Here is a 12,056-nt window from a genome sequence, read left to right on the forward strand (position 1 = left end):
GCTACAAGTAAATCAACACGAGATATTTAACATATCAATTACTGACACCATCATACGATTTAAGTGTGATAAAACATCACAGACATTAATGAAAAACGTCATCAGTTCTATATACAGAATATCGCGACAATCACGTGTCGCGTTTTCGTTGTAACTTACTGACAAGAAAGGGAAAAATAGCACTTGTTGAAAATTTGTAACTGGTTTGGTTTGGTCTTAAATTGTAATTTATTAACGTCCTATCTACAATTGGGGCCATGATAAAGAATCCCCTATCCCCAGCCTCCACGCTCATCGAAGTTCTGGTATTTCCGTCGCTATAAATGACAGCTTTCCTGAAAAATATCATATTGCGTGCTGAACACTTCAACGGGAAAATTGAAAAACTATCCCAAAACTTCTGTATTTCTCTCACTCGCTTTAAAAGCGGGCACTTTACGATGAAAAGTTTCCTCGAAGGGGAAAAATGCTCAAGCACTTAGCATTTCGTCATTTTATAAGTAAGGAGCCACATAGAAGCAACTTAGTGTCATTTTCATCTGACATGAAGAAAATATGTCAAGTAAAAGTACTTCGATAATCGGTATGAGTCAGTTTTGAACTGGTGCCAATCTTTGTTTACAAATATCTCGTAGCAAACATGTCCCAAATTTACTTGTCATCTTACATATCATGCACTATGCAGGTCAGCTTTGCAATTATTGTCGTCAGTTTTAACCAAAATCAATTCCGCTCGTTCTGTTAAAGTCTACAAAGTGTACTTGTATGCGGAAATGTATTACAAAAAAAACTCTTGTTTGGAGGGGTTTGTGAAAGCAAATTAGAGTTTGGCTGCTGACCGGACTAAACACTTAAAACAGTGGTCAAGTGTTATTACATTCTTGGTGAGTGTATCGTGGAATTTCGGGACAACTTTGAAAGTTAAACCATAATAAGGGCGTTGCTTATTATGTAAATTACCTCAGTGTTAAAGATAGACTAACTGCCGATCGATATCCGGGAATGATAGGTTTCGATAGGGAGAGTGTCGATCTTGGTGGGCGTGGTTACTGCATTGTTATGTAAATGACCGCGGGACAGTGATGAGTGTAATGGTATTGACCATATAGAACAAAAGAAATTGACCAAGCCAGCAGGACGTATCAACACTAACTGAATTCCGAAATTGTAAACAAAGTGACCAGTTCATCTTTTTGGTGAGTGAAAAGCATGCTTTTGTCTTATTGTATCATTTTTTTTATCTTATCTGCGTTCTAATTATTAGATAAATCCGTGACGTAATGTTATGTACTTGTAAACACAAAATAGTGACAACAATGTTATTATCAGAGACGTATATATACGTCTCTTTTATTATAAAGAATGGAGAGGCAATCTTATTTATTTATTTGATCTAATATTACCAGCTGCTCCTGTTAAGGTGTCATGTAGTATACTTTGACAGGTATGTGTATTCTACACACCCCTGAGTTTCTATAACGTTCTGCGTATATTTGACACCTTCAGTAAACAAAATTCCCCATAGAGAGATCTGGGAATTCAAAACTTACATAATTTGCAAAATAGGAAAATTGTAAAATGAGATAGATGCATATGTATATACATATATTTATATATATATATTGTTGAGAATTTCTAAGAATATCTTGTTGATTACTCGATGGATGTCACTGATTACTCCACTGTGCTTACAAATCAAAGCCCGCGGTCTCTCCGATGTCCGTGTGTATATATATATATATATATATGGTATATGGCGGACATATATATATATGTATGTCCGCGATAATTAATGTTTTTCATGATACGGTGCTCGCTAGTACTAACGTATGTAGCAGGCATCAAGAAATATGTTCGCGTTACCATGATGTCACTAAATTAGTCGTGATTCTGGCGAGTTATGGCAAAGATACTTATGGTTCAACCAACGGACGTAAGATGTCAGAGATCTAAATATCACATAACTGTCGTCTCCTAGGTTTCAACCATTTAGGCCCGTATCATCACTGACGTGTCCTAGAAGGACGAAATAGCTGTACGCTATGACTATACTTCATAGAATTTGTTTGTTCTTGTGCAATGCTTCTATGATCAGGAAAACTGCAATGCTATTTGTTTGTGAAGTTTAAAAAAGTTTCGCCCCTGATTTCCCAATTCATCTGAAATATATGACTTCTCCATTAAAAAAAATCATATTAGATATATTCTGCTAATGTAGATCATGCACTTATATACATATCTGCATATAAATATCCTTTAATAAAGTATTACAAAAATGTATTATTTTACCTTTTTCAATAGATGATACAGATTTTGCTCAATTTTGGAAGCAAAATAAAAATTGTTTAAATGAACAAGTTGTACAAAGAAGCTACAGAATGCTGTCAATTTAATGTCATTTAACAATTCTGTGGTCACTTAATTATATAAACGTAGTCATATTTAGCGTACCCGTAAAATGGCGGTTAGGAGCGTCAAAGGTTTACAAAATAAGACCATAGATGTTTTATTCAACTTGAAACTTGTAAATAATATCTATTTCAGAAAAATATCTGCTTTTCATGTCATGTCAAGTATCACATAACATGAAAAATCTATATTTTTTGGGCGTGGTCGTTTTATTATTCTGATTTTCACTACGACGATATTCAAATTATTCTGAAGAAGTTGGAGAGTGTTTTAGAATCCGGAGATCTACCATGGGTCTTTGTTTAAACTTCTCAGTAATATATATATTTCAGAGAAATATGTAATATTTACAGTTTTCTTTAAATTCTGATATTGAGCAAATAAAGAAAAGTTTCCTGGTGTAGTAAGTACGTCGTATGTACTTATAGCATTTTGATGATTACGGGATGAGAGTGGGGGTAAGTCTTCGATGACACAGCTGACCCGGGGCCCGAAGGCCGTAGTACATCTGTGTTCTCATTTCCTGAAAGATAAGTACGATATACATACATCAAGACAACATATTATCTTCATATGTTGATTTGATCTTAATTTTCGGAAACCGACGAGTCCATAAAATCGAAGTCACTACAGAATTGAGACATCAAAACATGACACAAATAAAATTTCTAGAAATACGCTTATTCATGGAAGACTAAAATTTCCATGAAATATGGATATTCAAAAATTCTACAGATAAGCGAGCATCTATTCAACTTTCTGCTGGAAATATTGCCCTTACTAAAATAAACAACAATAGATTATGCTTTTTTGCCAGATTAAAGCTAATGGGTTTGTTACATAAGCTCACAATTTGCCCGTTTATGCGAAATAGAAGATACTCGATTGTAATGTTGAATTCAGAAACCTTGAATTTTGGCGAGCGGTTTCATGATAATGGCGCATTATTTTCTTACACACAAGTATTTGTTTCATGAAAGTGTTTATTACATCTACAAAAAGATCCAAATGTTTAGAGGATTCTATAATCTCGGTAAGTTTGATTTTTATATTTTCAAAAATTGGAACATATTTTGGCAAGATGCTTGTGTAGGAGACCGGCATACATTTACCTATATATGGGCAGTTGGGTCCGGGACAGTCTTTGAAAATCAATGACGCTCAAGATATCTTCTTTTTTAGATCTTGAATTGAATTAAATTAAATATTTTTTAAAAAAATATTTGCAAAATATTGAACCCATTTTTTTGCTGTATAGTTATTACATAAATATGCTCAAATTTCCTCATTTACTTTCAAAGGTATAATTAAGTATGTTTTAATGAAAATGAATTACTCAGATTGAGTGGATTTATTTCTCTTCGAATAGAAAAAAAAAGATGGATGTGCATTCATCTTATATTAATTTTTTGTCGTTATAGCTACCTAAATGCACTGTGCATCGAGGTTGAATTTTCCTCTTTATTTGATCAAAATCTAAAGACATCGCCATTGTTTACGATATTAATTCAACAACCGTGTTTTTGTAGACTTCCTAAGTGTGTACAAATTTGCTTACTAAGTGTCAATATTGACGAAAGGGATTCAAACATCAACGCCAGTCCATTTATCTTGTAAGGAATGCCTTGTTTCTTTATAAAGTTTTGTTAGTTTATCATACAGATTTGTGTCAGAAATATTTCAAAACGATACAAAGTTCTAGATGTACTTAGCTACAGGCGTGTTTGAACAAGTCACGATAATGGCAAAAAATATTCTGTTTTGGTAATTTGAAAATATCTTATCAGTATTCTTTCAAAATACTTTTCTATGAAATTTCGAGATTGGAAGCAAACGTTTCCACATGTATGTAGGGTTTAATTACATTTGAAATGTTGCTGCATTTTATTTTATATATTTGTATATGTGTAAATGATTGTATTCCTTGAGATAATAATTATCGAAATCACTCAATTTTCATAATAATTTGACAATTACCAGCCCCTTGCTCCCCTCTACCCCACCGCCGCCTCCTAGCACACTCCCATCCCCCTCCCCACTCCCCCTTCACTGAATGCACTTCTGTGTAAATGACATCATTTGCCAATAAACAAAGGTTAACGCATCATCTTGTTTCTTTGATAACTTTACAACAACAAAAACCACAGTGACATCATGATTGGCACGAGCCAGTTAGTGTCCAGTTAACATACCTGTAAATTTCACACCTGCAATACTACCTGAGCAATATGACAAGTAGACACAATAAACAAGCTAGTTATTGAATACAGGCAGCACACATCGTAATACCTGTAAGTTATACGCAGGTTACACCTGTGCAATGAAGGTTACATCTGTGCAATGGACTAAATGGACTAAATGGACTAAATAAATAAGTAAATAAATAAATATGTAAATAAATAAATAAATAAATAAATATGTATATACATATATATAGTATTGGTAAACAATATGTTTTTAGACATTGTGTTGCAACTTTACGAAGTTTTTGTGTGATCATTGATTCATTTAGTGTTTTTAAGGGGCGGGTGGATGTTTGTTAGGGGTTTAACTTCATATATGTTGTATGACAAAAATATTAGACTTTGATATAAATATACCGAGATTTCCCCTCATGACCAGCCAGTACCTCTCATCAGTTGTCACGTAATTCTGATTTGTACACCTGTGTCCAGTAGCAGGTATACACATTGCAGTAAACAACTTACCTACATAAACAAATCTTTGATCAGAGAAAGAAAACTGTCAATCATCTGTATCTGAAACGGAAGCTACGGGTCTAATTATCGCATAGTATACACCTTCATCTGTTGAATTGATGTAGAAATCGTGACATCCCGTTAAGGACAAAGGTGTGAAGCCATGTTCCTATAACTACGGCCCATATTTCACACCTGAAAAAGCTGTTGATTACAGGTATACTTAGATACAGGTGTGTTTAGACAGTCATTGGAAATTGATGGACAATCGGAGAAACTTTTTTTTTCGGAATCTACAAACCAATCAATATTATACAACAGGGATTTGTTTTACAATGTAAATTTTCATGTAAATTCCATGCTTACATAATTACAGATGTCGATTGTAAGTGTTTTTGTTTCAATACAAACTGTTGTTTAAGTAAAAACTCCTTAAGTATAGCAATACTTATGTAAATCTGTCTCCTAATATGGAGTGACAAGCAGGTGACAACATAATACTTGTAGCTAAGCATTGATAACATAATTGATGTAATGAACAAGAGAGAGAGAGAGAGAGAGAGAGAGAGAGAGAGAGAGAGAGAGAGAGAGAGAGAGAGAGAGAGAGAGAGAGAGAGAGAGAGAGAGAGAGAGAGAGAGAGTGAGGGGGAGGGGGGGGGGAGTGATTAGACTTAATAATTACATGCACCCAACCAAAATACAGTTACATGTATTTTGTGGGATGCTACAAATTCTTTGGTTCTCTTCAATAGTTAAGTTTTGATCTCTGTATAGTAGTTGGTCACGAGTATAATTTACAGGAAGATTTGCAAAGCATTCCTTACATCGGTATAGGTAGGACAGAGCATAAGAAAGTGCTTGGTTGTTTCGTGTCTTTGTCTACACAAACAATAGGGATTGGTTGGCATTGCAAACTTAAGTTGACAAGATGACTTGATCTAGGAGCAATATATATTATAATATATTCCAAATGTTACATTTATCAGTACTTTCATATTTTTTACAAAACAACTGCTGTAATGTCATTTTAAAGAGACGCAAACCTGATATCTACATGTGTCATATAAAGTTAATATTGCAGAGAGAGAGAGAGAGAGAGAGAGGGAGAGAGAGAGAGAGAGAGGAGGGAAGAGAGAGAGAGAGAGAGAGAGAGAGAGAGAGAGAGAGAGAGAGAGAGAGAGAGAGAGAGTGAGGGGGGGGGGAGTGATTGCGTCATCATCATTTTACGGAAAATACCCATGTACGAGGAGATTTGTGGATTTTTTCCCAGTATTGAACATACATTTAGTTTCGTAAATCTTGAATGAAATGAAAATGAATTCAAATTCCGACTTCATCACACATTTATCTTAAACAATATTTTATCTAACGATGAACAATATAGCACATAACACTATGGAATGGGAAAACAGGTTAAGAACTTTCATTATTTCCTTTTCCATGTACATATAACAAAAAATGAATCCAAGTGAATGAGTGATCTGATGGTGCAGTGGTTACACACTAGACGTCCGGGGTTCGAATTTCGGAATGTATTTGATAAGATATGGGGGTCACCTGTCCGACCACGTGGGTTTTCCTAGGGTACACCGGTTTTTCCCGAAGTAATACCCCTCGCGTACTTCCATCCGCGCCATCAAGAAGTGATCGATATAGTTGGAAAACTTGCATCGCAATTGTTGTAAAATTAATAAAGTCATATTGTTATGAATGACTGCTTGGACCAGGAAACTAGTATGGAATGAATAATGATAAAGTTTAACAATTAATATACATTATACATATATGACGCCTTAATTATACGAGTTACGTTATATTGCTAAACACAAGTACTGTATATAGAACACAAATAACGCTAAAACGTTAGTTTAATATAATTTTAGACTGTCAAGAATATTTATCCTTTTTCTGCTTTGTGGGATTATCATTTTCCCATTGAAGCGGTTTTTTTCAGTAGTAGTAATTTTTAACTGTAATGACGTATTTTGTTTGAATTCAGTATAGTAATCGGAAGATCGTAATAACTTGGTTACTTTCAGTTAATCCACAGGTTCATAATGAACTGACCTCTCGTCTGTATAAGTGTTGATGGAGATTAATGCATTTAAACCCCAATCGTTTATATAAAGAAAATGTCTTCTTCCAATAACTGTCACTAATTTATGCAGGTTAAGCATTACATAATTATTCTTGAGATTTTGTAAAACTGAGTCCTAAGCAATTAAGCGAAAACAAATTATTTGAATTTCTTATGCGCATGGCTCTCTAATACTTTACATGGCAATTAATTATGAGAGATATCATGGAATTTCCTAATGATACATTTTGTGAAACTGTAAAATTTTATGGTTTTTTTTTTAGATATTGACTGATAGCAAACATCTTTATACAATAAACCTACAGTTGACAATTTTATAGTACCTGTGACTATTCTCGCAGCTTCTGTCTTGATATTGACACAATAATTTGGTAAATAATCCAAGACAATATCGGAACATTTCAAAAAAGGTTTGATAATGACAAAACATATTGTTTAAACGGAATTCCTATCAAGAATGCTTTCTTTTATTTTCTGTATACTGTCAGTCCTGGTGACATTCTTTTCAAATATAATCAACCTGATAAATCCATGTACGGTTATTTAAGTCATATACTCCTATATGTTTGAGATTCCACACTAAATGAATTTAAATCGCTTATAAATATAGGATCATTTCTCCCTGCTTATCAATACCGACCCCGTCTTATCTTAATTGAATTTGCTTACCACTGGTTTGTAATAGTATCTATTCTTGAAAGCTCATTATTAATAGTATAAACAGCGACTGTAAGATTTTAAACTATTATATACAAGGCAGTGTCATTAACAAACAGCCATGCAAGGACATAAGATGAGGTATACCTGCAGGCATATTTTGAGTTTCCTAAGACAGTCCATTTGTAACAAATCTTTGACTTCTGTCGTATATACTTTTCACATAATAATTACCCAATTACCTGATTTTCATAAACTCACATTAGAGAACCCTGTTTCAAACTCGAGTGATTGCTTTACTTTACTCACAAACAGCTATAATTTCTTAACTCCTCATCTAAAGCCCTCCCGATATCATTTGTAATATGTCTAATAGTTGGTTAGTTGTAGAATCCCTAGGTGTAAAGCCCAGTTGACATTTTGTGCAAGAAATGTGTCTCTGACAAATTGTAAACCTGTTAAATGAGACACACTTCCATAACATTTGCCTACAATACTTTTAAAACACATATGAGTGTAGTTTGAAATTGTTTTATTACCTGTCTTTAAAACTGGTGTAATATTAGCTACTATTTCTTATATCAAAGAGATGTACCACGGCCAAAAGAATAAAAAATGAAGGATTTGAAATCACTGACTGATCACAAGCTTCAACATTTCTTTCTCGTATGAGACATGGAATCCTCACGTTCAATCAAATGCGAGATATTCTGTCATACAGCGGTTGTGACGTCATAATATAAGCTATAAGAATATGAGATAATTTCGTTTTTATTACCTGAATGGAAAAAGCAGGCTAACGCATGATTACATATATGCGGTTTATTAGCTATTTTTTAGACCACCGTGTGATACAGAATTATTTTTACGTCCATACTAAAGAACCATTTCATGTCAAGTCGTCAACTGATTATTGCATCAACTAAAAACAAAAAAAAAAAAAAAACAAAAAAAACAAAAAATAAAAATGAAATACAAAATGAATGTTACAGGACAGCTAGAAGTTAAAAATTAAATAAAAAATGATCGAAATATATACTTTATATAAACAGATTTAGAAACAAAAATGACAAAAGCAAAACGTATCAGGTTAAGGTGAATCATGGGTCCTTGCTGTGATATAAATAAATATATGTATAAAAAAAAAGAAAAAAAGATTAATTAAATAGATAAATAAAATAAATAAGTTTGTTAAATCTATCGGATGGTACGGAGACGTTATACAGCGGACTGATTAATCAACCAGCGTTACCGCCTCGTGACGATGTCTCTGGGTGTAACCATCTTCATCAATAAGGAAGCAATTCTTTACTTCATATTTTCGCTTCGCACGCTCCCTAATATCAACAGAAAAATAATTTCCTGCTGAGTGATGGGTAACGAATCATTCAAGTGCTTGATTCTGTTTGTATCATAAATAGCTATAGTTTCATTTCTGTAAATTTTCATTTCATTTCGAGTTATAGAAACAAATGGTAAATACAAAGAAGGAAGGGTTAATTACAATTTCTGATGTATCATCGAAACACCTGAAGATGAATTAATTCTGGCAATATTTCACCATCGCGTCAAGTTAACATTCGGGGAGATAACTCTTGATATGTTAATAATCATAATTCATTTGTTTGTAATCAATTTTAATTTTTTCTTTAAACTCTGGATATTCATACACGACCTTATGTTAGTAAAATGAAGGGAGGTAACCTTGATAATATTTTACCATTGAATAAATATTGCGTAAACGTTAGGGGCATTAACTGTTGATATGCATGTGATCATATCCGATTTAGTTTTTACGTTTGCATGAAAATTCATATCTAAATGGAGAATACTTGTTTCTGTCTTGATGGGAAACGACAATATTCCACAGGTTTGGGTGGAACTTTGCTATTTTGCTAAGCACTCTTGGAGATTATAAGATTATTAGACTCATTCATTGAAATATAACTGTTATTTATTAACTAAAATAAAAAAAATATATTTATTACATTTTGTACTAGTTTATTTCTCCGCTCTGTCTATATATGTTCTCGACTTTTAGCACTTGATGATATATCTTCACATCCAATACAATAGTCATCAGATAATTTTACATAAGGTAAGTTGTTACAGGTTATGATAATCCTGCTGATTAAATTAAGATTGACCAGTTCATTCAGTTATTTTTGTAGAGTTTGTCCTGATAAGTCCAGAACTTTCAGAATTTTGATGAGTTTAAGAGATGAGTTTCCCACAGGAAAAGCAGATGGACAGTAAAGACCCAAACCATATTGTGTGGTTACCTCTATCAGAGTTGTCTTTCCCGAAGTCCGCAGTGCATTCTGGGAGAATCGTTATTTTCACTACAATTGTTGCGATCTGATTGCCCCCCCCCACCACCCCCCCCCCCTCCCCACCCACCCCCCACCCCCCCCCAAAAAAAAAACAACAAAACGAAACAAAAAACAAAACTCTCTGTGTTATATAACAATTGCATAGAGACTAACATTAATCTTTTTGGACAGTATCCGGGAAAACCCAGAAAACCGACGTGGTCGGGCAGATGACTCCTTATCCTGTTCACGTTAAAGTGAAAAGCGAGTGTGTTACCACTGCGCTATCCGACCACATTGATTAAAATTGAGTGACAATATCTGAACTATTTGTTTCAATCCGTAAAAATATAACTTACATGAGAGCAGTGCATTCCATGTGGCGGTGAGAATCGTTAGAATTTTAATCTACAATTGTTGCGATAAATAAATAAATAAATCTGATTATGTTTAGTAAATAAAACGAGATCAAAATGTTCAAACAGAAAGCTGTAAACAAAGGTCGTTAAAAAGTTATTTGGCTGTTGTCTGTAACATCGAAGTTCATCATAGCTTAGACCAGATAAACGTAAGTCTTCTTGTTTCCCCAACGTTTTATGTTTAGAACCGTGGCACGCTCTCATTCGGGCTAACAAGAATGATGAGTATACGTTGAAAATAACATGTTTCACAATGGTTGAAAAAGTTAATGTTTTTCTGATTAAGTTTTCTGATTCGTCTTAAAATCGAAAGGTGCAAACTTGCGAGTGTCTCTGTATAAACGATAAAAAGAACCGTTAAATAGTAGTATCGTAAGCTGTATGACTGGGCACGTGTGAAGTTAACATTTGGACGTAATAGGCATCATTAAGGTTGACCTAGCTGGTCATAACACTACATTTATCTAATCAATGCTTATTTCCCATTACTTATCAGCCTGACCATAAAGTGACCACTAGTAACGTGGATGATGAGGGAGCTTGACCACTGACCACTGACCGGTGTATATACGAAGGTGTAAATCCATTGACGGGTGTGATTATTTGTTATCACCCGTTATAATTAATTCCGTTTATTACTATCACCCCGACAATTAGGTCCGGCTTTCTCCTATTAGCTGACAATTGGTTTATGATTGAGGTGATAAGGGTCATCAAAGGGATTTGTGTAACCCAATAAAACACCCTCTAGTCCTAGTGCTATCACAGTACATACATAAACGGTGATTAGATAAAGCCGGCTCTAGTAGGTATTATTGACACACACAGCGAAACAATCTAATTCGAACGCGCCCCTTGTATGTGTCTAATGGCTGTAAAAACTTGTCGAACGCGTCGGCATGTTAGATGTCGCTTGCAAATATTTATTCTTGTCGTTTTCATTCAACTATCAATACAATTTTGTTATTTATTTATTTTTTTGTTTCTAATTTTTCCGAGGCTTTTTTGAAATAATCAATTTGTACCAGTGTTTTTGTTTTTTTTGCTGTTTAAAAGTTGTCCACTAATTACCGGAAATGATGTAATCAACAGACGGTTAGAAATCAAAATAAGGAAACTGTAGAGTATCATGGAATAAGACTGAACAATACCAAGCTCAGTCCTGTGAAACTGATTTAGAACCGTAGTCCGATTTTTTTTGACGTTCTAGCGACATTAATATATCAACTTGCTGACATATAAAACTCGGGGAATAGAACGTCAGCATAATTCGGACAACTAGATCCGTTTTATTTATTTATTTATTTATTTATTTATTCTAATGAGTTTACGTCTACTAACACGGCATTGATGTCTGTCAGTGGACGAGAAAAGATAGAAAAAAGAGTAGAGACGAAATAGTTTGAACTACAACCAATTTTATTGCTTAATAATATACAAATGGATCGGACGAAAGCTATCA

General features: G+C 33.9%; 1 protein-coding gene across 1 annotated transcript in view; it reads left to right on the plus strand.

The window, feature by feature from the left end:
* The first annotated feature begins 1,135 nt into the window (after window positions 1-1,135).
* The window catches only part of LOC132564311 (protein odd-skipped-related 1-like), a 30,214-nt gene continuing 19,293 nt past the window's right edge, over window positions 1,136-12,056 (plus strand). The window contains exon 1 of the mRNA XM_060228987.1: window positions 1,136-1,196. The gene's annotated coding sequence lies outside the window, so the exon portion shown is untranslated. The remainder of the gene's footprint in view (window positions 1,197-12,056) is intronic.

The sequence above is a fragment of the Ylistrum balloti genome, unplaced genomic scaffold (genome assembly GCF_031769215.1).
Source record: "Ylistrum balloti isolate Yb309-2 unplaced genomic scaffold, AGI_CSIRO_Ybal_v1 Utg369680, whole genome shotgun sequence".
Taxonomy (NCBI): Eukaryota; Metazoa; Mollusca; class Bivalvia; order Pectinida; family Pectinidae; genus Ylistrum; species Ylistrum balloti.